Here is a 26627-nt window from a genome sequence, read left to right as displayed (position 1 = left end):
CTTCTGTGAAAAGAATGAGCAGCCTTCTTCAATAGTGTAATAGTCATGGTACGAGTATAATGTAGTATTTAATATTTTGTTTGGTATAAATAAAATTGTAGGTTTTTAAGGTGACTTAGCTTAATTTCATATCTGTCTACTTTCAAGCTTGTCGATAGAAATCCCAACACACCTGCCTATTGGCATGTCCAGGGTTCCGGGTTCGATTCACAACGAAGTCGGGGATTTTTTACTTGTGGTAAAGTCCTCACCGAGTTAAGGAACAGATTTTGTGTTGTACAATCCCTCCTGCGTAAGGCGCTTTCATCTCCCCTATTCTGCGCTGGACACACCGTGGTTATCTCCACCAAAGCGATGGTGTTGGGTATCCAAATCAGCCCCCTGGTTGATCAACTTCACAATCGATATCTCTTAAGTACAGGATCATCATAGTTATCATCACTTGAGCGACCTTTTACGCCCATGATATTGCACCAAAATATGTGTGCATTAAAGCTTTTTTTTGTTAATGGATCAGAAACATTAATGTTAAATTACAGATATTTTGACGTGATAACGTCTTGTAAATCGATGAACGCCGGCTGCATACACGAAAAATTGTCATGTTCTGCATGAGCCGAGCGTGCAAGAACCGGCCAACCACCGTGCGAGAAAATTTGCTATATTATAAAACAGGTTAAGGCGGGCTTTTAACAAATTTTTCGTGATTATATTTAAACAAATTATTTAAATTAAATTTGCAAAAACTGTATATAATATTTTAAAATTAAAAAGTATCCAATTTTTAATCATTGTTTTCTTATGACGTTATCACGTATAATTATCGTCCGTAAACCGACTTTACAGACAACCCCCTTTTTTAATTTGTACATTTACATGAAAACTACTGTATCACTACAAAATAGTGTTCGAAGTATTACTAGTTCGGATTCTTTCTCAGAAATTTATGCTCTATGTTGTTCCAGTACTTCCAATAGTTAAAAAGGTTTTTTTTTTTTTTTGCAAACCGTTCCCTGAATAGCTTTCCAGTATTAACTGTGCACATTTACAAGCATTATATAACCAAATAAATCAAATTATTAAATATTCGATTACCTTTTCTGTGGCTTGAAAAAAAATATGCTTGAATGAAAAATCAATTAAAATATAAATTTTGAGCAAATTTTCGTAAGAAATACTCAGTATCCTTATCTCGTATAAACATACTTCACATATGTAAAAATATTCACAGCCACGGTTTGGACAAAGTTACAATATTTTTTTAGTAGTACAATATATAACTAGGCAAATTTTTTTCCAAGGAATCTTTTGTAAAAGTACAGAATTTTTTTCTCTGTGTGGCAGGATAAAAATTCAAGAGAGGTATTGAGTTAAAATTTTATAAATATCCCTTAAATAAAAGTAAAAATAAAATATTTACATGGCGTGTGAGACAGAGACTTAAGGTAAAAATTAAATTTTCATACAATCGAACACATTCTCTGGTCAGGTCAGAGTCGAAGCTGTTTGGTCAGCGATTGTGAATGTTCCGGGAGTAGAAAAGGCCTGACTTTAAGTCACATTGGCCGCTTCGTGCCAAAGTTGTTTGCCCAGCGAACGTTTAAATAGGATTTCAGTTTCCGGATGTAGCAGACTGGATCATCCCTGATCTCCGTTATCTTTCTCCTCTCTCTCTTCTCACTCCGCTTGGCAACGTGTAATTTAGTTTCAGCAGAGCCGCGCTTATTCTGCAGGCGAGGTGGCACTGAAGACAGCGCCAAAGAAACTTAACCTTAATCCTTATTCACTTAGAACCGGCGCCGTCTCGTAGTGGAATACCTCCTTCGAAGCCACCTCGGGTCAGGCACGGCCAAGCCAGACAGGCACAAGTGCCGGCAGAACAGTTCGTTTTTCAACATGTCAAAATATGTCATAGCTTACGGCGTTATTAGCTTATCGGGCGGATTTCTGGAATTTTACTTCGCTCGCGCTTTACCGACGTTGATTAAAATTTTAATTTATATTTATTCATTTTCGCGTTTATACAGTTGTCTCTTTTTTAAAATGGATTGAAAATTGGTAATTTATTGAGCACTAAATTATACATTCCACAATATCCACAGTCTATCAAAAACAACGAAACAAAATGTTCTTTTTTAATCGTCTATTAGAATAACTTCAAGCACTTTTTGAGACTTTAACAAAAAAGGATTTTTTTTATTCTTCCAATAAATGTTGATTGAATATCATTTTTTTTCAAACTGTTAGTTTATTTTACTTTCTTAGGTACATATTTTTCAATGCCATTAAAATTACGAATCCCTTTAAAATGCACTTGAAAATATCTTTAAGGATTTTGATCCTCTGATTGCATAGTTTAAAATTGTAATCACGTATTTGCCAATAATGGCCTGCTTTTGAGTAAATATTTTGCTAAAACTCTTTTATTCAACAAATTTAAAAGAAGTTAGTAAATTGAAATTATTTTAAGTAATAAATGTTAATCGTTAATAATACTTGACAGTTCATTGGAAATAATATTTAATTGTATTATTTGAATAATATTAAACGTACCTATCGTATTCTTAAAGAATATGCACAACAAGCAAGTTATGATTTGAAACCTGTATAGTTATAATATGAGATTGTATTGATTATTTTCCTATTCGAAAAATAAATCTGTATATTTAGGCAATATTGGTGTAATATTATACTTAATATTTTATATGAATTGACCAACAATAACTTTGAAAATATTCATTAGATAAAAATAATTCCAAGATAATGGTTACGATAGTGCACCCATTCATTAATTACACAACTATATATAAAAATTCAATGTGTATGGATATTTGTAATATTTTGTGTATATTTGTTTCTCAAATTTCACTGAACAACAGTTTATTAATTTTAAATATTCCCATGTGAAACGTTTTATTCAGTTTTATACTTGAACATATAAAATAAATTTTTTATCTAAAATAAATAATTATTTTAATAACAAAACAATATTAAAACGATTTTATCAAACGTTGTTTTGCTGTTTTAACAAACAAATTTTTCACTCAATCTGAGGGAAAAAATTATGAACTGTAAAGAAATATTCTTTGCAGTAAACATTGTGATAGATACCAAACCAAATATTTTAATAAAATTCAGCCATTATATACTTGAATTAAATTAAATTTGGTCACAGTAGGATGTAAAGAATAAATTACGTTGCATGAATAACCATATATTATTCTGATTGGAGCTGATTGATTGTACGCCTTTTATATAAAATTCCCCTTAGTTTTCTCTTTAACTACATTTGCCTTTTCCAAAAACATGCCAAATCTTCTTATAAAATTAGTAATCTCCACAACCATGGTTTATTTCTGCTACGTAACGAACATCGGTTTATTGAGATCGTCAGCTCGTTTCCTGATTTCTCTCCCCCCCCCCCCCCCCCCCCTCCTTACCCGGGACAAATCCAGGCTCTGTAAGCCACGATGTTCAAAGCAAACAGAACTCTTCTCTTGATTCCTAGCCACTTAACTGCTGCGCTAGATTTTTATTATCTACTAGCTGCAGTAGGCTACCCAGCGTTGCCCGGGCTGAACACAGGGTGAAGGGGAACTGTTTAGAGATCAGATGTAGTTAGTAATTGTCTTCTTAATTTGAATGTCAAGTGTGCAAAATAATTTATATGACTTTCAGATCCCGACAGACGTTGTTCTGCCAGTTTATAGTTATTTACCTGGTCTGTATGTAATCTAGACTCTATAAATCAATATAGAAAAAAATCTGAAAAATAAGGGATTATTAATATTGAAAAGATTCCATTATCTAGCTAATGCTCGGCATGCATTGCAATGCCTCATTCAGTTTTGTTTTGTAATATGTTTGAAATAGTTACACATATACAAATAATCTATCCATGTCTCTAAATATATATTTATCTCTATCTACATCTATAGTCCAATATATCTATGTATCTCTCTCTATCTGTATTTATCTCTTTATATCTACATATATACCTCACACTATCTCTATGTGTTCTATATGAGGGTACTGATTGCCTCGTTGTTAATATCACACGGGTGTTTTTTACTTGTATGGGAAGATAAAGAATGATAAGGCATCTAGTGCGTGGCAACAATGTAAATAGGCAAAAGGAAATAAACTTCTAGCGCCTGCGGCATTGTCAACACACACTTCGTACGTGTACTGCATGTTGTATCTAACCCCCTCCAACACATTTGATTCTAAATTGGACTTTTAGTTAGGATCCCTAATGTTATTGATAGTATAATATAGCCTATAGCCTTCCTAGATAAATGTACTATCCAACACTGAAAGAATGTTTCAAATCGGACCAGTGGTTCCTGAGATTAGCGCGTTCAAACAAACAAACAAACAAACTCTTCAGCTTTATAATATTAGTATAGATGTTGTTTGAACTCACTTAACTAATACCTTTGAAATGAGAGCTAAGGAATATGTTTAGGTAGCCATACATTAAACCATTAATTTGGTTGAGAAGAAAGAGCTTTCAAGGCCACATGGGAACCGATTATTCATAGATAGATTCGATTTCAAGATGTTTATGTTTATGAGTTTACTAGGACGGATCTTTACTTTAAAGTTTAAAGATGGCCAACAATTATGTTATACTGCCATTCACTGACGCGAAAGAAATCATAGTTTATATTATTTTGTTTGCCTATTGATTTTTTTTCAGATGCACGATTCGCGTTTATTCTTCATATATATATATATATATATATATATATATATATATATATATATATATATATATATATATATAAGTGGGCGGACTAAGAGGCTAATATGTGCCTCTGAAGTTGAAGCTGAACTTTTTTGTTACTGCAAATGATGTATAAATATGTATTATATAAAATAGAGCGCATGGATAATATTTGATTGAACAAAGTTCTAAAACCACAGCAACATTTTTTGCTCTTCTAAGATAAATTAATTGAAATTTTTTTTATTTAAATTTTTGTAATGTGGTGTTCCTCTTCTCCCGAACTCAAAAAAAAAATTAAAAATCATTTTACAATATCGAAATTTTTTGCAGTGGTCGTAGAGATTTTCATTTCAACTAAACATGAACTAGATGCCAAATGTCCCATCATAAATACTTTCACTGCGATTTGCAAAAAAAAAAAAAATATTATATAGCGCCAACTTCAAAGATGAATACCACTAGCCTTGAAAACCACTCTAGACCATCAGTCGTGTATATGTTTCTCAAATTTTTCGGTCGAATTCTGGCTCATTCTGTGTAATACCGATTCGAAACATGCAAGGTTTAAAAGTAAGAGTGACAGTTATATGTATATGTTCAGCACAGAACACAGCACCTTCTACGTTAGGAAAGAAATCTCTTGACTCCCTTGGTAAATGAACCGAGGCCACTTACTTGACTCTGACCAGTAGACCGAATGATGATGATGATTCTTACTTTACTGGAATATCCGAGCTTCAAGAACAGTTCGTTTGTACAGTTGTTAAGCGTCTCCTTTGAAAGTGTCCAAAGGGGGAAGAGTGAAGATTAGAGAGGTTCTTTTTTTCTCTTTTTCTCTCTTTTTTTTCCGGGCGACTAACCGGCCGATATGTGAAGGAAAGTCGCTGGTTTAAGGGATTCGTCCTCTCTCGTTTGTCGAGTCTGTACTGTCCCGCAACATGTCGCCATTGTGTCTCTCCTCGGAGGGCGAGCTGGCGCGCCCGGTCATCTGGACAGCCGGTCCTTTTGTGCGGGCGGCCATTGTCCTCCGACTTCTCCCCCCCCCCCCCCCCCCCCCTCTCGGGACACTCGTCCACGTGCGAGCTGACTTCTTCCCGGCAGCGAGAATGTTGCCAAGGGGCCGCTGCCAGGGAGACGTCAACTCTTTAGCAATAACGATTTGCTTCGTTGATGTCTTACTAGATGAAGTACCCGGCGGTTCCCGGGCTATACACATCATAATATGAGGAACATCACGACCGAGTTTCAAGTCTGTAGGACACACTTGAAAAAAAGGGAAATTTTGATATATATTTTTTTAAGTCCCATTGGTTGAACAATCTAGGTGCATCAAGGCTACGCATCAGCAAAACTGGGACTCCAATCTTCAGCTTCATTTTGTGGGAAGGCAGGTAAACCCCTAGGCAAGAAGTGATGAACGCACCAAACGATAGCGCATTACAAACTCAAAGCAACGCCATCTAATGAATAAGAGTAGTATATAAATGGGGCTTCTGGAACATGGCTTCTGGCTGTGGAGCTGTGTGTCCTTTCCGCCATCTTGGATTGTGACGTCACGGCGGCCATCTTGGATGGTTGTGACCTTGACCTTTGACCTTGACCTTTAATTTGATCCTCAAAAATCGCCAAAAATTTGCCAAAATTGGGCAAAAATTGCCCAAAATTCCTCAAAATTCGCCAAAATTTCAATTTTTTTGAAAACAAATTCCGCCAAAAAATCTCAAAAAATTCCACAATTCAAAAATCAGGATTTCGAAAATCCTCAAAAGTCGTTTTGCCCTAGAAAGAACCCAAATTCCTAAAAGCGGCTTAAAACTCCTAAGAGCTAGCCGCTCTAAGCCGCCGAGGTCATGACCTTGAAAATTAGGATGCCATGACAGCCATATTGGATGATGACGTCACCGTTGCAATTTACGTTACGGCCGCCATCTTTAAAATCTTTATTTATTATCCGATTTTAATGAAAAAAACTCCAAAATTCATCAAAAAATTAACGTATTTGAATTCTGTTTGATTATATCGATGTACGTCCTTGGTTCGATTCCCGGCGAGAGTAAACGGTTGATCCTTCCTCCATGAAAGATACCTAGACTGATCTACCACCTCCAGTACCAAGGTATATATCATCAACTGGTATGACATCATGTCCGCCATCTTGTATTCATCCGCTGGAGACCGTCATCTTGTTTTCATCTGCTAGAGTTTGCCGATACCATGTAGTATAATTTTATGTTCACCATACCTTTGTCCTCAACTGTTGACATTGAACTTTGACCTTGACCATGAACTTTGTCCTTGACCTTGAAATTTGACCTTGAACTTTGACCTTGACCTTGAACTTTGACCTTGACCTTGAAATTTGACCTTGACCTTGAAATTTGACCTTGACCTTGAAAATTGACCGTGACATTGAAATTTGACTTTGTCCTTGAAATTTGACTTTGTCCTTGTCGACCATCATGGATCCGACATTTTATGTTCAGTACATGCTACCAGGAGCTACCACCTGCCAGAGTACTCCATCTTGTGTGTGTACTTGTATTATGGAGTACATTTCCATCTGGTTAATTTTATTCTAACCTGCTACAGTGCAGTAATCATTTATTACCGAGGTGCCCCCGCCATATTGAAATTCGACCGCCATCTTGAAATCATGTAATAATGTAGCTAGAAAAGCGGGGAAAAAATCCAAAATTCATTAAATAAATCACTCATTAACTTACATATTGATTCGATCCGCTCCCGTCCTTGGTTCGATACCCGATCGATGCAATAATGTTTAATTTTATGAAAAAATAATAATTTCAATATACCATGTTCATCATTCTTAAAGAGACTTTAAAACCTCTACTAACATCATCCTATCAGACATCAAGACCACCATATTGGAAATTCATAATTGTAATGTTAGAGATTCGTGAAAAAGTTCAAAATTCATTAAATAAATTTGTAATCTATATACTGATTGATTAAATCGACTAAGGTCCTTGGTTCGATCCCTGGCCGATACAAATCAACTTTAATTTTAAAAAAGTACCAGAAAAGTGTAAGGTTCGAGAAATAAAACACTTCAAAGTCTTTTACAAACATAATATTTATTACACAATTTCTATCCTACTACAGAATCACTTGCGAAAGCCAGCAATCTTATAAACATTTAGCCCTGCATAGACGTGCATCGACTACTTCTTAGCTCCAAATGGCTCCAAATGCTTCAAAAGGCTCCAAATGCTCCAACAGCTCCAAAAAAAGGCTCCAAATGCTCCAATAACCACCAAATGCTTAACACAGCTCCAAATGGCTCCAAATGCTCCAAACGGCCTCCAAATGCTTGACAGCCTCCAAATGCTTGACAGCTCCAAATGGCTCCAAATGCTCCAAACGGCTCCAAATGCTCCAAATGTCTCCAAATTGCTCCAAATGCTCCAAACGGCTCCAAATGCTCCAAATTGCTCCAAATGTTCCAAACGGCTCCAAATGCTCCAAATGCTCCAAATGCTCCAAACAGCTCCAAATGCTCCAAACGGCTCCAAATGCTCCAAATGTCTCCAAATGCTCCAAACGGCTCCAAATTGCTCCAAATGCTCCAAACGGCTCCAAATGCTCCAAATTGCTCCAAATGCTCCAAACGGCTCCAAATGCTCCAAATGTCTCCAAATGCTCCAAACAGCTCCAAATGCTCCAAACGGCTCCAAATGCTCCAAATGTCTCCAAATGCTCCAAACGGCTCCAAATGCTCCAAATGCTCCAAATGCTCCAAAAGGCTCCAAATGCTTCAAAAGGCTCCAATTGCTCCAAACGGCCTCCAAATGCTCCAAATGGCTCCAAATGCTCCAAATGGCTCCAAATGCTCCAAATGGCTCCAACAGCTCCAAAAGGCTCCAAATGCTTCAAAAGGCTCCAATTGTTCCAAGAGCTCCATCTTCAATTGATTCCAACTGATTCCAATTACTTTTCTTATCGAACTTGGCATGGTTACTAACATGTCTTTATTAGTATACATTTTGACTGGCAGTGGTAACGTATTTTGCACCTTTAAGTTATAAGTTTTATTTAGAAATCAGATTTCGATAAATGGTAGATACCATTTGGAAAGAAAATATATTAATTTATCTTCAAGTTTATACACATTTAATTTAAGCCATTATTGTATGTAGCCAGCTTCCCTCAGTTCTTTGAGTATGAAGGATATTTCTTTAATGTTCGAATAGTTTCCTGCACAAAGAGATCCATGTAGTAGTCGTAGCCTGTCAACCAATATGTTAGGATCTTCCCATGAGGTATAATCAAACTCTTCTGCTGCGTTCATCATCCTTGCATGTTTATAATAAATATTATTATCTCTGGTGTCTATCGTTTTAACACCAACCTCAAGGTCACTTTCGTCATCGTGACAGTGATTATCACAAGCTTGATCAGGATAATTTATTTTATTACGACGTTTCCATCGTTTTGGTCTCAAACCACCATCACAGTCTTCGCTCTTGCATGCTTTTGGTGCTTCAGCACAGTACTCAATCATGTCAGCCTTAGATGTGTCAGCACAGTCTTTGTTCACGCCAGCTTCTGATGTGTCACCACAGTCTTCAATCATGTCAGCACCACAAACTTGATCAGGATAATTTATTTTATTACGTCGTTTCCATCGTTTTGGTCTCAGACCGCCATCACAGTCTTCGATCTTGCCTGCTTTAGGTGCTTCAGTACAGTACTCAATCATGTCAGCCTCAGATGTGTCACCACAATCTTCAATCATGCACGCTTCAGATGATTCATCATAGTCTTCGACCTTGTAAGCTTCAGATGGTTCTCCATCTTTCTCATTTTCATGGAGACGACTAGATATTGGAGTAAATATATTTTCATTTCTAATGTGGTTACAACTTCCTTCGTTTGTTTTAGATTTTAAATTATTATCTTGATCTAGATCAGTAATTTTAGCATTAGCTTTTTCGCCTTCGTTCCTCTTCCGCGATGTTGTAGCCCAGTCTTCGTTATCTTTATTCATCTTAATTGTACAGGTCTTGTAATGTCTATCCAAGTAATATCTTCTACCAAAGGATTTCTGACACTGACTGCAATGAAATGGTTTTTGACAAGGACCCAAATTACACTCGCTTCTCTCATGTCGTTTAGCATTCTTTCTCAAGGTAAACACCTTGCTACAGTATCTACAGTGATGACGTTTCGATACAGCGTCAGATCCTAAATCGGAATTTATATTAGTTACCGAGACTAATGCCAGATGCAAACTAAGAGTTTTAAATTAGATATATTACTTAAATAGAATTTTTTAATTATTTCATCAGCGAGAATTAATTTATCTCATTCATAGGTACTTTTTGCAAGTAGTTCTGCTTTTCAACAACAGATGTCGCCACATGTTACTTGCAGGTAAATAATATTTAGTTCTTTTATGCGGGATGCGGGATGCTCACTAACGATCGAAATAGAACGATGGCTTCGCTAGACTCCAAGGAGAAGGAAGTTCGTCCATCCTGTTAGTGCTTCTTAGATTTCTCAGAAATTATTTGACTGAGTAATGATAATTTTTTTTAATTTCCGCCTGATAAAAATATTACAAGTAATGATTGAGTAGCAGAAGTTCACTAATTATATGCAACCTTGAATAAAAAATGACATGCTTCATTAAGTAAAAAAATCCTTCATGCAGAGATAAATTCCTCATCAGTAACCAGAAGCACTCGGAGAAAACCATCAGATGTATAGTCAGGAATAATCAGAAGCACCCAGTGAAAACCATCAAAATATTGTCAAGAATAATCAGGAGCACACGGAGAAATCCATCAAAATATTGTCAAGAATAATCAGGAGCACACGGAGAAATCCACCATAATACTGTCAAGAATAAACGGGAGCACACGGAGAAAACCGCCATAATATTGACAAGAATAATCGGAAGCACACGGAGAAAACCGCCACAAGTTTTCTTTGATATCATAAAATTTCAGGAAAAAATTATAAAAAATAAATTAATAAAAAATTTAAAAAAATAAAATAAAAAATACATAAAATTCTGTCTTGTACTAGAACTATATCTTTGCTCAACAATGAGAAGTTCACAAGCTAGCAGAATCTGTTTATGTATTTTTTATTTTATTTTTTTAAATTTTTTATTAATTTATTTTTTATTATTTTTTCCTGAAATTTTATGATATCAAAGAAAACTTGTGGCGGTTTTCTCCGTGTGCTTCCGATTATTCTTGTCAATATTATGGCGGTTTTCTCCGTGTGCTCCCGTTTATTCTTGACAGTATTATGGTGGATTTCTCCGTGTGCTCCTGATTATTCTTGACAATATTTTGATGGATTTCTCCGTGTGCTCCTGATTATTCTTGACAATATTTTGATGGTTTTCACTGGGTGCTTCTGATTATTCCTGACTATACATCTGATGGTTTTCTCCGAGTGCTTCTGGTTACTGATGAGGAATTTATCTCTGCATGAAGGATTTTTTTACTTAATGAAGCATGTCATTTTTTATTCAAGGTTGCATATAATTAGTGAACTTCTGCTACTCAATCATTACTTGTAATATTTTTATCAGGCGGAAATTAAAAAAAAAATTATCATTACTCAGTCAAATAATTTCTGAGAAATCTAAGAAGCACTAACAGGATGGACGAACTTCCTTCTCCTTGGAGTCTAGCGAAGCCATCGTTCTATTTCGATCGTTAGTGAGCATCCCGCATCCCGCATAAAAGAACTAAATATTATTTACCTGCAAGTAACATGTGGCGACATCTGTTGTTGAAAAGCAGAACTACTTGCAAAAAGTACCTATGAATGAGATAAATTAATTCTCGCTGATGAAATAATTAAAAAATTCTATTTAAGTAATATATCTAATTTAAAACTCTTAGTTTGCATCTGGCATTAGTCTCGGTAACTAATATGAATTCCGATTTAGGATCTGACGCTGTATCGAAACGTCATCACTGTAGATACTGTAGCAAGGTGTTTACCTTGAGAAAGAATGCTAAACGACATGAGAGAAGCGAGTGTAATTTGGGTCCTTGTCAAAAACCATTTCATTGCAGTCAGTGTCAGAAATCCTTTGGTAGAAGATATTACTTGGATAGACATTGCAAGACCTGTACAATTAAGATGAATAAAGATAACGAAGACTGGGCTACAACATCGCGGAAGAGGAACGAAGGCGAAAAAGCTAATGCTAAAATTACTGATCTAGATCAAGATAATAATTTAAAATCTAAAACAAACGAAGGAAGTTGTAACCACATTAGAAATGAAAATATATTTACTCCAATATCTAGTCGTCTCCATGAAAATGAGAAAGATGGAGAACCATCTGAAGCTTACAAGGTCGAAGACTATGATGAATCATCTGAAGCGTGCATGATTGAAGATTGTGGTGACACATCTGAGGCTGACATGATTGAGTACTGTACTGAAGCACCTAAAGCAGGCAAGATCGAAGACTGTGATGGCGGTCTGAGACCAAAACGATGGAAACGACGTAATAAAATAAATTATCCTGATCAAGTTTGTGGTGCTGACATGATTGAAGACTGTGGTGACACATCAGAAGCTGGCGTGAACGAAGACTGTGCTGACACATCTAAGGCTGACATGATTGAGTACTGTGCTGAAGCACCAAAAGCATGCAAGAGCGAAGACTGTGATGGTGGTTTGAGACCAAAACGATGGAAACGTCGTAATAAAATAAATTATCCTGATCAAGCTTGTGATAATCACTGTCACGATGACGAAAGTGACCTTGAGGTTGGTGTTAAAACGATAGACACCAGAGATAATAATATTTATTATAAACATGCAAGGATGATGAACGCAGCAGAAGAGTTTGATTATACCTCATGGGAAGATCCTAACATATTGGTTGACAGGCTACGACTACTACATGGATCTCTTTGTGCAGGAAACTATTCGAACATTAAAGAAATATCCTTCATACTCAAAGAACTGAGGGAAGCTGGCTACATACAATAATGGCTTAAATTAAATGTGTATAAACTTGAAGATAAATTAATATATTTTCTTTCCAAATGGTATCTACCATTTATCGAAATCTGATTTCTAAATAAAACTTATAACTTAAAGGTGCAAAATACGTTACCACTGCCAGTCAAAATGTATACTAATAAAGACATGTTAGTAACCATGCCAAGTTCGATAAGAAAAGTAATTGGAATCAGTTGGAATCAATTGAAGATGGAGCTCTTGGAACAATTGGAGCCTTTTGAAGCATTTGGAGCCTTTTGGAGCTGTTGGAGCCATTTGGAGCATTTGGAGCCATTTGGAGCATTTGGAGCCATTTGGAGCATTTGGAGGCCGTTTGGAGCAATTGGAGCCTTTTGAAGCATTTGGAGCCTTTTGGAGCATTTGGAGCATTTGGAGCATTTGGAGCCGTTTGGAGCATTTGGAGACATTTGGAGCATTTGGAGCCGTTTGGAGCATTTGGAGCTGTTTGGAGCATTTGGAGACATTTGGAGCATTTGGAGCCGTTTGGAGCATTTGGAGCAATTTGGAGCATTTGGAGCCGTTTGGAGCATTTGGAGAAATTTGGAGCCGTTTGGAGCATTTGGAGACATTTGGAGCATTTGGAGCCGTTTGGAGCATTTGGAGCTGTTTGGAGCATTTGGAGCATTTGGAGCATTTGGAGCCGTTTGGAACATTTGGAGCAATTTGGAGCATTTGGAGCCGTTTGGAGCATTTGGAGCAATTTGGAGACATTTGGAGCATTTGGAGCCGTTTGGAGCATTTGGAGCCATTTGGAGCTGTCAAGCATTTGGAGGCTGTCAAGCATTTGGAGGCCGTTTGGAGCATTTGGAGCCATTTGGAGCTGTGTTAAGCATTTGGTGGTTATTGGAGCATTTGGAGCCTTTTTTTGGAGCTGTTGGAGCATTTGGAGCCTTTTGAAGCATTTGGAGCCATTTGGAGCTAAGAAGTAGTCGATGCACGTCTATGCAGGGCTAAATGTTTATAAGATTGCTGGCTTTCGCAAGTGATTCTGTAGTAGGATAGAAATTGTGTAATAAATATTATGTTTGTAAAAGACTTTGAGGTGTTTTATTTCTCGAACCTTACACTTTTCTGGTACTTTTTTAAAATTAAAGTTGATTTGTATCGGCCAGGGATCGAACCAAGGACCTTAGTCGATTTAATCAATCAGTATATAGATTACAAATTTATTTAATGAATTTTGAACTTTTTCACGAATCTCTAACATTACAATTATGAATTTCCAATATGGTGGTCTTGATGTCTGATAGGATGATGTTAGTAGAGGTTTTAAAGTCTCTTTAAGAATGATGAACATGGTATATTGAAATTATTATTTTTTCATAAAATTAAACATTATTGCATCGATCGGGTATCGAACCGAGGACGGGAGCGGATCGAATCAATATGTAAGTTAATGAGTGATTTATTTAATGAATTTTGGATTTTTTCCCCGCTTTTCTAGCTACATTATTACATGATTTCAAGATGGCGGTCGAATTTCAATATGGCGGGGGCACCTCGGTAATAAATGATTACTGCACTGTAGCAGGTTAGAATAAAATTAACCAGATGGAAATGTACTCCATAATACAAGTACACACACAAGATGGAGTACTCTGGCAGGTGGTAGCTCCTGGTAGCATGTACTGAACATAAAATGTCGGATCCATGATGGTCGACAAGGACAAAGTCAATTTTCAAGGACAAAGTCAAATTTCAATGTCACGGTCAAATTTCAAGGTCAAGGTCAAATTTTAAGGTCAAGGTCAAATTTCAAGGTCAAGGTCAAAGTTCAAGGTCAAGGTCAAAGTTCAAGGTCAAATTTCAAGGTCAAGGACAAAGTTCATGGTCAAGGTCAAAGTTCAATGTCAACAGTTGAGGACAAAGGTATGGTGAACATAAAATTATACTACATGGTATCGGCACACTCTAGCAGATGAAAACAAGATGACGGTCTCCAGCGGATGAATACAAGATGGCGGACATGATGTCATACCAGTTGATGATATATACCTTGGTACTGGAGGTGGTAGATCAGTCTAGGTATCTTTCATGGAGGAAGGATCAACCGTTTACTCTCGCCGGGAATCGAACCAAGGACGTACATCGATATAATCAAACAGAATTCAAATACGTTAATTTTTTGATGAATTTTGGAGTTTTTTTCATTAAAATCGGATAATAAATAAAGATTTTAAAGATGGCGGCCGTAACGTAAATTGCAACGGTGACGTCATCATCCAATATGGCTGTCATGGCATCCTAATTTTCAAGGTCATGACCTCGGCGGCTTAGAGCGGCTAGCTCTTAGGAGTTTTAAGCCGCTTTTAGGAATTTGGGTTCTTTCTAGGGCAAAACGACTTTTGAGGATTTTCGAAATCCTGATTTTTGAATTGTGGAATTTTTTGAGATTTTTTGGCGGAATTTTTTTTCAAAAAAATTGAAATTTTGGCGAATTTTGAGGAATTTTGGGCAATTTTTGCCCAATTTTGGCAAATTTTTGGCGATTTTTGAGGATCAAATTAAAGGTCAAGGTCAAAGGTCAAGGTCACAACCATCCAAGATGGCCGCCGTGACGTCACAATCCAAGATGGCGGAAAGGACACACAGCTCCACAGCCAGAAGCCATGTTCCAGAAGCCCCATTTATATACTACTAATAAGTTCTAAACTGAACTGTTATTAGCGCCTCTAGTTCGCTAGCAGCCGCAAGCTTCACTAAGTGGATGGGTTTCGCCAATAAAAAGGATAGGAAGTTGCCAGACCTTACTATATGACAATGTGGCGGATATACAGAAATTACACAAATTCACCGTTTGTGTGTCTATGACCTATTGCCTATGATTTTCTGTTATTAAACTGAAGTTACCTCTTTTTCATTCCCTTAGGGATGGAATTTCATATTTTAGCGTAGTCTATGTCACTCTCCGGCCCATAAACTATTTATATGCAAAAAAAAAATATCATGTCCATCCGTTGCTCTGTTGCTACATAAAAGAAGGACCAATAGACAAATATACTTTCGTATTTATAATATTAGTAAGGATAAACAGTCAACAAACTTGACCTTATTACAAATGTACTAATAACTTAAAACAAACTAATTAAATGAGTTGGTGAATAAATTGTTTTAAAGACTGATGAAATAAACCCTGTGGTAGTTAACAGTGATATGACATTTATGCAAAGTACAAATCCATACCTGGCCAAAACGCACGTTAAAAGTGAAAATTTACTGATCGAAACCCTTGGATGATAAAAAAAATATTCAATAATTCACCTGAACTATAAAACTGAACAATGCACAATATAAGTTTATATTAGAGGTTCTTTATTGTAGCAAACATGGTGATGTCTGACACACTACTTTATTCGTTATTCACCCTCCCTTCCCTACCCACATAATTCAGGAACTACACACTCTAAGCGTTGCACTTTTCGTTATGCTCTGAGTCATCACCCTCCTTACGCTGCCAGCTGTAAAGAAGTCTCACTTCAAAGGTAACAACTACAGTCGCTACAGAAGTAATGAATTACGGAGTACCGTCTCGTCCACATCGATGCCATTGAACATGCATGACGGGTGGAGCGGCGACGGAATGGTTGGGATTCAACGAGATCACCCTGAGAAAACCCACGTATTCACAGCAACAGCTACCGTGTTTCACACTTACTGACAATACAAATCTTAAAACCAAATATTAAATCGTGACAAAAAATTAATTAGGTACTCGAAAACGAAACAGCAGAAATTTTTTAGCTTGGATTTCATTATGGGAATCTCCTTGATACCTTGTGCTTGTGCACAGTTATGTGAAATATTTGGTAGACTGGGGCATGCCCGGCATCTACCCGAACGCGAATCTAATCCCTGGGAACCTAAACTGAGGTCCACACGCGAGCAAATATTTGCGCCACTAACTCGGGAGGAGCAGGATGGCCCACGCTTGTGGACACAGAGGCAGGCCCTCAGCTGGAAGCAGCATGCAGGAGGACGAAGGATTCGATCACGACCAACCTCTTGTAGCAATATACGAAGAAAGACTCCCTGTGTAATCAAACTTTCCCCGTCGGTTCGGCCCTTCCCTTCCAGCGGACAGCCTTTGTGGATTGGGGGGGGGGGGGGGAGGAGAAGTGCCCTGACAGGGCGGAGGCGAAGTTTCGGTCGAGGACCAAAGGGCAATGAAAGAGGGGAAGGGGCAGAGAGAGAATAAAATGTCCAAAGCCACCAAAGCAAAGTTCAGTCAAAAATAAAACCGGAGACGAGCCCTTAAAGTATAGCAATGCGTGCGAGGAAATTGTTCCTGGGAATAATATTAGTGCGTGTACTTATGTACGCGCGTTAAAAGTTATACTTAATTGGCATAATAAAATAATTAACTTCAATTTTGCATGCAAATAATTAATACAAATAAAATTATTAAAGGACTGCAGTAATATTATAAATATGTTTGTTATGGTTCAATCAAATTAATATTTTTGTAACAAAATGTTAGTCAATATTAATTGAAACGTATGTATAAAATTAATTATATAGTTTAGTAACAGAATCGAGATAAATTTTAATTATAAATAAAATCAATATATATGCTGAATGTTTGTTCTAATTTATTAAGTTTAATTATTAATTAAATAATAAAAAATAATTTATCATTTATAATGCAAATTTTCTATACATGCGGGGCCATAACCTCACTTACATAAATACACTTGACAATATTCATAAACGCAATTTTTATCACTAATATTTTCAATAAATAAATGTTTTAAATATATGTACTAGTATTCAATATCACTTAATTATATGATTTAAAAGCACATATATACATAATATTTATTTGTATGTAGCCTTTTTTCATACTGTGAAAATTTGGTTCAACTGTGTACGTGCATCAAAAATATTTTCTCATCATTTTTTTCAAAACGCGCCCAAATAAGTATTGTAAGTGTGTGTGTGCCTGCCTAGCTACTACAACTGTGTTTGACACAGCTAACACGTCACCGTTACTTATATTTGAGTAATTAAAGATTAATGTTTTCTCAAATTTGATATTACGGTGTAGTGTATGTTAGGGGTAAAGCATATTAACTGGCTGGCAAAGTATGGTGGTTGGCTGTATTCGTGTGTGGTTAGTACCAAAACTAATAATATCAAATAAGTAAATAAATATCAGAATATTACTATATAAAGTAATTTTCAGCACATAGGTAGGTACAACACTTGAAATGAATGCCCATGATCTGAACAAGTCTGAATAGAAAATTTATGTTCAGATACCCTAACGTTGTACCAGCTTAGAAGTAACCTACCAAATACAAATAGCCAGATATAAATGAACTCGGGCCAAGTTTGGATACTACACCGTAATTACTGAATTCTCAATGGTTAAAACTACCGGTACTAGCTCTCTTTGTGGTAGATCATGTTCTTCAGCCACTCAAGACTTCTGGGTAGATTGGTTGATGGTCGCAAGAACTTGTAGAAAGGGACGCTGTAAGAGAGTTCTAATCAACTACGACTGCCGTAGGCTACGATTCAGTGACTGGATCGGCGATACAAAATGGTCCTGAAAACGTGGTACAAGGAAAGTTCTCACCACGAGATGACAGGAATCAGATGTAGAAGTCGCGATGCTGGAAGCACTCACGAAACGCCTCGTATGTCGTGGTAAGGCATATACCCTGTATTCAGAGGTAGATTAACTCAGAATTCTCCTATCTGAATACTCTTCTAACACTGTAGTATTTAACTATCGTGGTTGACACGAACTTCCTGTTTCCATTACGGGCACCAGGTTTTTGGCGACACATCGCAAGGGAAACGTCTTCTATCGACCATGGCGTCGTGGAATTCTCTCTATTCTTTCCTTTCTTCCTTTTACCACTTCCCAGGATTGTTGTAGCAACCAGCGAGCTCGCAACTAGGAGGAAGAATACTAAGCAGTCGTAGTAAAAATCAAATGTACTGTAATTAAACATGTGTATAACTCATGTAAAGCTTGCAGAAAAAGGAATGGCATTAAAGAATAATAAATGAAGAAACGAAATTATTAAACTGCTGCAATTTCCAAAGACTAAACATACTTGCTTGCCTTAGCTATCCCTATTAGTGTTGTTGCTGGTACAACTTATAATACAAATGCATATTTAAATATAATAATTCATTTACAATAAACATGAAATAGTGAAATCAACCTGTAAACGGGTGACTGTTTACAGTATAACTTCAAAAATACGAATTTCCCACATTGATCAGAGTGCGTCCTAAATAATTCTGTAAATAAAACTTTCACTCTTTCATTATGGTGGGGAGAGGAATTTCTAACAAAGGACACATATTTAGTTCCTACAATTAAAAGTGATAACAGTTTTATGTCATTTAAGTTTGAAAATTTTGGTCATTGTTAAAGCATATCATACAGTTTAATGTAGTGCCTTTAAATTGACTGGTTGCTATAACATTTATTCTCTTGTGAAGCCATTAGCATTTAGTATTGAATTCACTCTCGGGAATGGCTACACCTGTGATAATACTGTCAATATACATTATATTATGGTATTTTTAAAACTCTTGTGTGAACTCAGCCTTAAAGAAGACAATTTTCAATGCTAAGCAATAATAAATGGTTATGATGGCATAAAAACTGTTGAAACACATATGACATCGTTCAGATCCTCCCTCTGCTTTTACATCATTGTCACTACAAAATAAAATTTACTAAAAAAATATTATGTTGATTATTTTATGTACATTATTTAAACTAATTTTTGGCTTTCTTTGATTTCATTAACTTTACCTCAAACTATCGCAGTTCGATTTGATCACTATAGATTTAAAAAAAAATTGGACCCATAGTTGATCTTCATGCTACTGAACCAAAAATTATTCTATATTATTGTTTATCAAACTTTTCTCAGTTGAAATTCGTCTGATATTGCTCTGAGTGATGATACAGTGTTAGCTGTAAAGACTAACTCCCTTCCCTTATTATCATTAACTGTGATAAGAAATTTGAAATGAAATATATTCATAGATCAACAATAAGACAAGCTCACAGCACACCACGGTGGTTGGAGAATGCTTCACTATTACCGTAGCGTTGATACATGAAACTAAATCTAATTATAAGTTATTGAGTATTTTTAACTAGTTCATAGCCTATTGAAAATTTTAATATTTAATATTTGCAGAATTTGAATTGGTGTTGCAGATTAATTGTAAATCACTACAATCTGCATTTAGGTACATTCTTGAAATAGTGTGTGAATTAAAAATGCTTTAAATCATGTCGACATTGAAATCATTAACATGATGAGTATTTATAATATTAAAATAAAGCTTTTAGGCTTACCTGGGGGGAAGGAGATGACAGGTGTAACCCGAGAAAACCCACAGTCTCACTTAAATATTCGTTACGTTTCCCACTTTTGAAAAATATGGCTCGAACCAGGTTGGAGTAGAAGCTAGTTCGCTTTGGCGGGAAACGAATGGTCAGACCATCAACCACCATGACCCCTCTTGATTTTATCTTCCTGCTTCTTTTGATAAGTAGTTATGTAGATAGTTTAACTTGTTATTGCACATTTCACTATAAAAAATCAATCATATTCCAAAACCCTCATAACTCATATTATTAATCATCAACTTAATTTACTTGTGAGGTCTTGGTGGCTGTAAAAGATAACTCATTGCGCGCATGAGACGAGTCTTGGGTTCGATACCTGCCCCCACCATTACTCAAAATCACAAGAACCGAGTCGGCGGCCATATTTTTCGTAGTCCACAATAATATATTAAATATCGTGCTCTCGGGTCTCTCTGCAAAACTATAGGGTGTTAAACCGTACCAACACTTTATTTTAATTGGGATTTACCATTTTCTTTGAATTTATGTGTGTCACTGCTAATATTATTCTCCTATTAATAAATAATGAGAGTGTGGAAATATTTCTAATTAAATGAAATTATATTCTGGACGTGCGTGATTTGTATCGCTCGCCCGAAGATCGCATAAAGTTCTCAGATGCACCACGAGTGTCGCGGACAGGGTGGGTAGGAAGCGTCCCTTCTCCCCCTGCAGCAGTCACGTGGCACATGACGGGGTCGCATCTGCGCGTCGCAGTAAATAATGCTTAGCGATTTCGCGCAAGGTGGTGCCGGAGGCAGCGCGCAGGAGAAGAGAGGGGTTGTGTATGGGGGGGGGGTTGGCCGGAGGAGGGGAAACGGGGGTTGGCAGGTCGAGGGCCAGGGTTCGCGGCGTGTTTATGTGGCAGTAAATCAGCGGCACGGCCTCGCCACGCCGTGGTGCAGAACCGCCGCGCTCCCCCTACTAACAAAACAGCGCTCGGAGGGTGGCCTGCCCCCGCAGGGGAGGGAGTGTTCCCGAATTACAGGGCGGCTCACGCACGAGGAGGGAACGCTCCCGTGCGGACGTGTCCTCATCCGGTCAGGAGGGGTGGGGTATGGGTCAGGGGTGGGCGCCCCTGGCACGCGTCGCTGGCCAATCACGACCCCCACCCCCCCCCCTCCACAAGCCGTGCTGCCGTTACACCGCACCCAGACACGGCGAGCGCCATCGGAACACGCTGACAAGCGGAGACATTCGGGAAAAGCTTTTTCGAAGATAATGCCGACACGTACTCTCTCGCAATATTATTAGAGACCTGAAAAATTGGCGATTTCATCATGCAACAGACAATGCCGTGTATTGCGGTACATTTGAATGCGCTCTATCGTTGTATCGGTTGTTACATGACTCTCCCTACAGGACCAAAAATCAATCAGAAACTTGCAAGAAACCCAGTCATGAGGAACCTGGACAGAGGGTACATTCAGGCAGCATACAATCAGCGAACGCCACTGTTCTAATTATGTTCCATAATTTGGACTATACCCTGGTGCCAGAAACTAAGGCAAATTTTGCACATGTCTACCTATTTAATAATATTCTTTCAGGCTAATACATTTTGTACCAAGCATTGAACGGGAAACGCGCCAGTAAATAACTTCAGCAAAATTCCTTCCAATTTAATGAGGAATGATTTTTGGTAATTTAGTAAATTTATTTTTTTAATTACTTAATTTAGGATAATCCAGAATAACAAATACCAATATGACTTGCGAGACTGGTATATCTTTGTTACTCAGCTCACTGTGGCGTCTTGGTGAGATTTTCATTTTATGTTGTTGACTAACGTTTGGCAAAGCTTAATAAAGTACATTTAGTTTTTTTATTGTAGTCACATAACAACATTCCAATCAAACTTTAATGGCAATAGGTGATACATTTGATGGAACAATTAATTGTGTAGAAAATTACCGACTGGCTTTTAGCTAATAAATAACCTCTTAATTTAAAAGACTTCGTTACCATTTAAAGAAGCAATTCCAATGACGATAAATAAATTATATGGCCAAACATTGAAAGCACTGCATGCTTTTCCCACAGCCAACCGTGTGTTGCCTGCTAGCTAGTGTCGGTCACTTGTAGCTGACATAAACGCCAAGCATAACCAGCAAAGTGAACAGAGATGCATTGCAGTGGTCTTCAGCTCCAGGCAGACTCGCAGTATGGCCAGCAGCGACAAGCCTCGCCCAGCTGTTGATGTGTGCGCGTGTATTTTAATGGGACACTGCGAAACGGTTGCAGGGTGTTATAGCCACCAGCTTATACCAGCTTGTAACAGCGTCTTCAAACCATTATTTCCGAGCAGGTGAGCACTGGTAACTGAATTTGTAATAATCTGCCCATCACAAGTTTATTTTTCTGTTTCATTTTCTTTTATTATTTAGTTTCAATTTTTTTATGTATACTCGTTCAGGATATTAAACAAGTTCACCCGTACAATTAAAACAAAATAAATATGACATCTGGCTACAGAACTTTGTAAGTATCTTGCGGTATTGGGCAGTGTTCAGTTCAATAAATATGTCCAAACGTAATATTCATGAATTTATCTCATATATGCAGGTATCTATGGTGTGAAAACTAGCATCTTTTGGCGTGAGTGCCACGCTATAAATCTTCTTTCGTTGTGCGGAGGGCATATTGCCTGTTATTACGTGTGTCACATAGTTAGGACATATTTGGTTGGCTGTAGTAGTATTAAATGTGATAAAACTAATTTTTCAACTTAAGTACGAAATTTGTTTTATTGGGATTTGGAATAATCGAAAGAGGCTCACAAGCTGTAGACAATAATGTCTGTATAAAGCGTTTTTTAGGGGTAATTTCATGAAAATGGAACGGAAGTCGATGAACGGAAATGTGACTAGCAGTTCCTGCACGCATGCGCATTGGACTTTCAACCTGTTAAATCTTTGTTGTATAATGTGCGCTTATTTCACTGTGTTTGCTGCATACTAAAATTTCACCTTCATGGCGTCTAAAGAAGTATAACCTCAAAAACGTAGGCAATGATAGTTCCGGTCTAGCGGGAAATGTCGCGTGTTCAGTTTTGGGGCATTTACTTGCGACGCGTTCGGTAGATACTCCTGTTGTTCGGCTAGCCCTGAGAAATAAATAGCACCACCTTGTTAAGCACAATTATAATTAGGTTTTAAAAAGGGGGAAAATGTTTACCGCTTTTCCCTATAATGGATCATCACGCTCGGCATTATTTTAAAGAATTCTATGTTAAATTGGATGTCCGAGTTTTATATTATAAGTTTATTTGCAACATGAGAACACATTAATTTGCTCGTTACTGATGTCAGATGTTTCCACATAACTGACGAGTACTGAATGACTCACTCACATTTTTTTTTTTTTTTTTTTTTTTGCTGTAGGTTAAATGCGCAAGACTACTTAGCGTTAAAAAAAATTTAGCATCCATTGAATTTGCATAAAGATTAAATGTTTGTCATTAATCAGTATCTTTTTGTTTTCATTGAGAATTAAATTTAATACTTTACATATATTGAGAACAGATGGCATGGGAAACATGAGTTATGTTGAAAATAAAAGACAGGTAGAGAGAGATGAATAAACGAGAACAATGGAGAATCAGCCAACACTTACGGGTTGAACACCAAAAAAGAAGAAGGAGAAGAAAATGTTTTAGGGTTTTTATGAATGTTAATTTGTTTATCACTCTACAGGCTGGTTTGGTTCTACCAAGTGCTCCAATCAGTGTTTACTCAAGCCGCAAGAGGCACCGCCATAGGACACACAGGACAATGCCACCCAACAGCTCAAGAGACACACATAAGTAACTGTTACAGCGTCAAGACGAGGTTCAAAGCCTTGAATTTTTAGTGTTTTACAAAGCCTATTTTACCTAGGTCATACTTTCTTTTTTCTCTCGAACTAATCGTTGGCGGGAGCCTGTAACAAGTGTTCGCCGCGTGGATCACACCTCGGGTCCATGCCCGAGCCTGCGGACATCTCGGATGCAAATCCGAGGAACCCTGTGGTCGGAGCGAGCGCCCGGACGAGATGCTAATTGGCGGCCGGCCGAAGACAGGAGTTAGTGAGCGGGCATGGCAGGGGATGGTGCGGGGAGGGGACGGGCGCGTCTGACCGCCGCGGCCTCGGCCGGCGGGTCGGCGATCAGCCGCCGGCTTCCCACGGGCTTAGCGTGGCAGCGGGCGGGGCTTAGCGCCCGCGCCTCCAGGCGTCGCGCGGAGGGGGGAGGGGGGAGGGTGTTTTGAGCAACTTCCGCCCGGCCAGACTGCCGTGAGACCGCGCCCGTGATCCGCCACCCGGGGACGGAGATAATGGACCGCGCCTTGCCCCGGTGTTTGCGCTGGCGCGACCACACGACCCATCGCAGCGTGGGCCATGTTCGAAAAACATTAAAATATCAATAAAGAGAGCCATGTTTTTTGATAGTTCGCCACAAAATTACATCAGTATATAGTGAAATCAAACATAATTAATGTCATTCATTCTCTATGGTGTTAAAGTATCAAAATAATTTTTGTTGCACAATAATTATTATTTTAAATAATACGGTGTGGAGGGGAGAAAACCTATGGTGAACCCTTTCAGTATTACTATTATAATTTACTAACATATTATTTTAATTTAATTTTTTTAACTTTACACTTAGTATTGGATATCTTATGTAATAATAATCTTAAGTTACAATTATAATATAAGTAAATAATTATAATTTTTCATAGCCATAAAATGTGTCGACTAGGTTGTACACAATGACCCACACATTCAAAGTTTGATAAACGTCATACATCATTGAGATACAAATTGTCCACTTCAGTGGACGAATGGGCTGAAAGGGGTAAATTCACGTCACTCCACGCTACACTCTAATTGCCTATACACAATCACGCAGTTTTAGAAAAGGCCTTTATCGAGAGCGAGGTCACGTCCTTTGACGGCTCGTACGTGATAAAGTAACCTTTTCTTTCTTTGTTTGTAACTGGCTCAGTGTCGTCAAAGGTATGTCAGTAACTCTGCAGTACATTCATCGACATGAAGTTAAAGTGTATATGCTTCAAGTCTACTCTTCTACCCAGTGAATCAGAGAAATAAATGTGGCTTTGTACTACACGCCCATCTTCCCCGTAGCTCCTCAATTACGATTTCCTTTATTTATTCTTGCAGTATTAGTTTCAGTTCTCAAACAAACAGCAATATTTTATTACTGAAGTTATACTTCTTTAGGTGCGTTATGAAAAAATTATGAGAGAGAATTTTTACAATGCGCGTACAGCATTAAACAAATATTGACAGAATGTGAGTAGTATAGCATAGCCGGTCCGGAAACAGGCCTCAGGCGGTGGATTGAAGATTGTCGTCCGCCATCTTGGATTTGTGACGTCACGGCGGCAAAAATTCCTCAAAATTCCTCAAAAATGCCTCAAAATGACTCAAAATTTCCCGTTTTAAGATAAAATTTCCCGTTTTCGAGGGAAAAATTCCCGTTTCGAGGGACAATTTCCCGTTTTATTCCTTAAAAAATCCCAGCGGCTGAAAATTCCTAAAACTGGCTTAAGCATCCTTAACTCAAGCCAACGTTAAGCCATTTATAGGATTATGACGTCACCGCTGCAGTTTCCGTTACGCCCGCCATCTTTAAATTTACTATCCAATTTTAATGAAATAGAAAATTTTTTAAAATTTATAAAAAAATTCAATTAATAAAATTTTAATAAAAAATATTTTAAAAACATACGTTAACGACACGGAGCTCGGAGTCCTCGGTTCGAACCCGGTGAGGGCGAAAAAAAAATAAAAATGGCGACCGATCCTTCCACCACGGAAGTCACCTACAGACTAACCTACCACCACCAATAACAAGGTCAACTAGTATGATGTCATGTCCGCCATCTTGTCTTCGTCTGCTGGTAGCCATTATCATCTTGTTATCGTCGGCGAGAGTGCGCTGACGCCATGTTAGTTTAATTCTTATCCGCTAGAGTGCAGTAATAATTTATTATTGCTGTGTCACCCGCCATCTTGTCATTTGGCCGCCATCTTGAAAATCCATAATTATTTAGCTAGAAATTCGGGAAAAATTCCAAAATTCATTAAATAAATCACTCATTAATTTACAGATTGATTCGATCAGTTACAGTCCTTGGTTCGATACCCGATCGATGCAATAATGTTAAATTTGATGTAAAAAATAATAATTTCATTATTCCATGTTCAACATTCTTAAAGAGACATTAAAACCTCTACTGTCATCATCATCCTATAAGCCATCAACACCAACATATTGGTAATTCATAATTTTAATGCTAGAGATTCGGAAAAAGTTCAGAAATCATTAAATAAATTTCCAATCAATGTACTGATTAATTAGATCGACTTAGGTCCTTGGTACGATTCTGGACGATGAAAAAAATAACAATTTAACATAATAGTGACAGGATCGAGAAAAAAACACAAACAACACAAGTTCTTTCACAAACATGATAT

The sequence above is a fragment of the Bacillus rossius genome, chromosome 1 (genome assembly GCF_032445375.1).
Source record: "Bacillus rossius redtenbacheri isolate Brsri chromosome 1, Brsri_v3, whole genome shotgun sequence".
NCBI classification, from domain to species: Eukaryota; Metazoa; Arthropoda; class Insecta; order Phasmatodea; family Bacillidae; genus Bacillus; species Bacillus rossius.
This window is presented reverse-complemented; position numbering follows the sequence as displayed.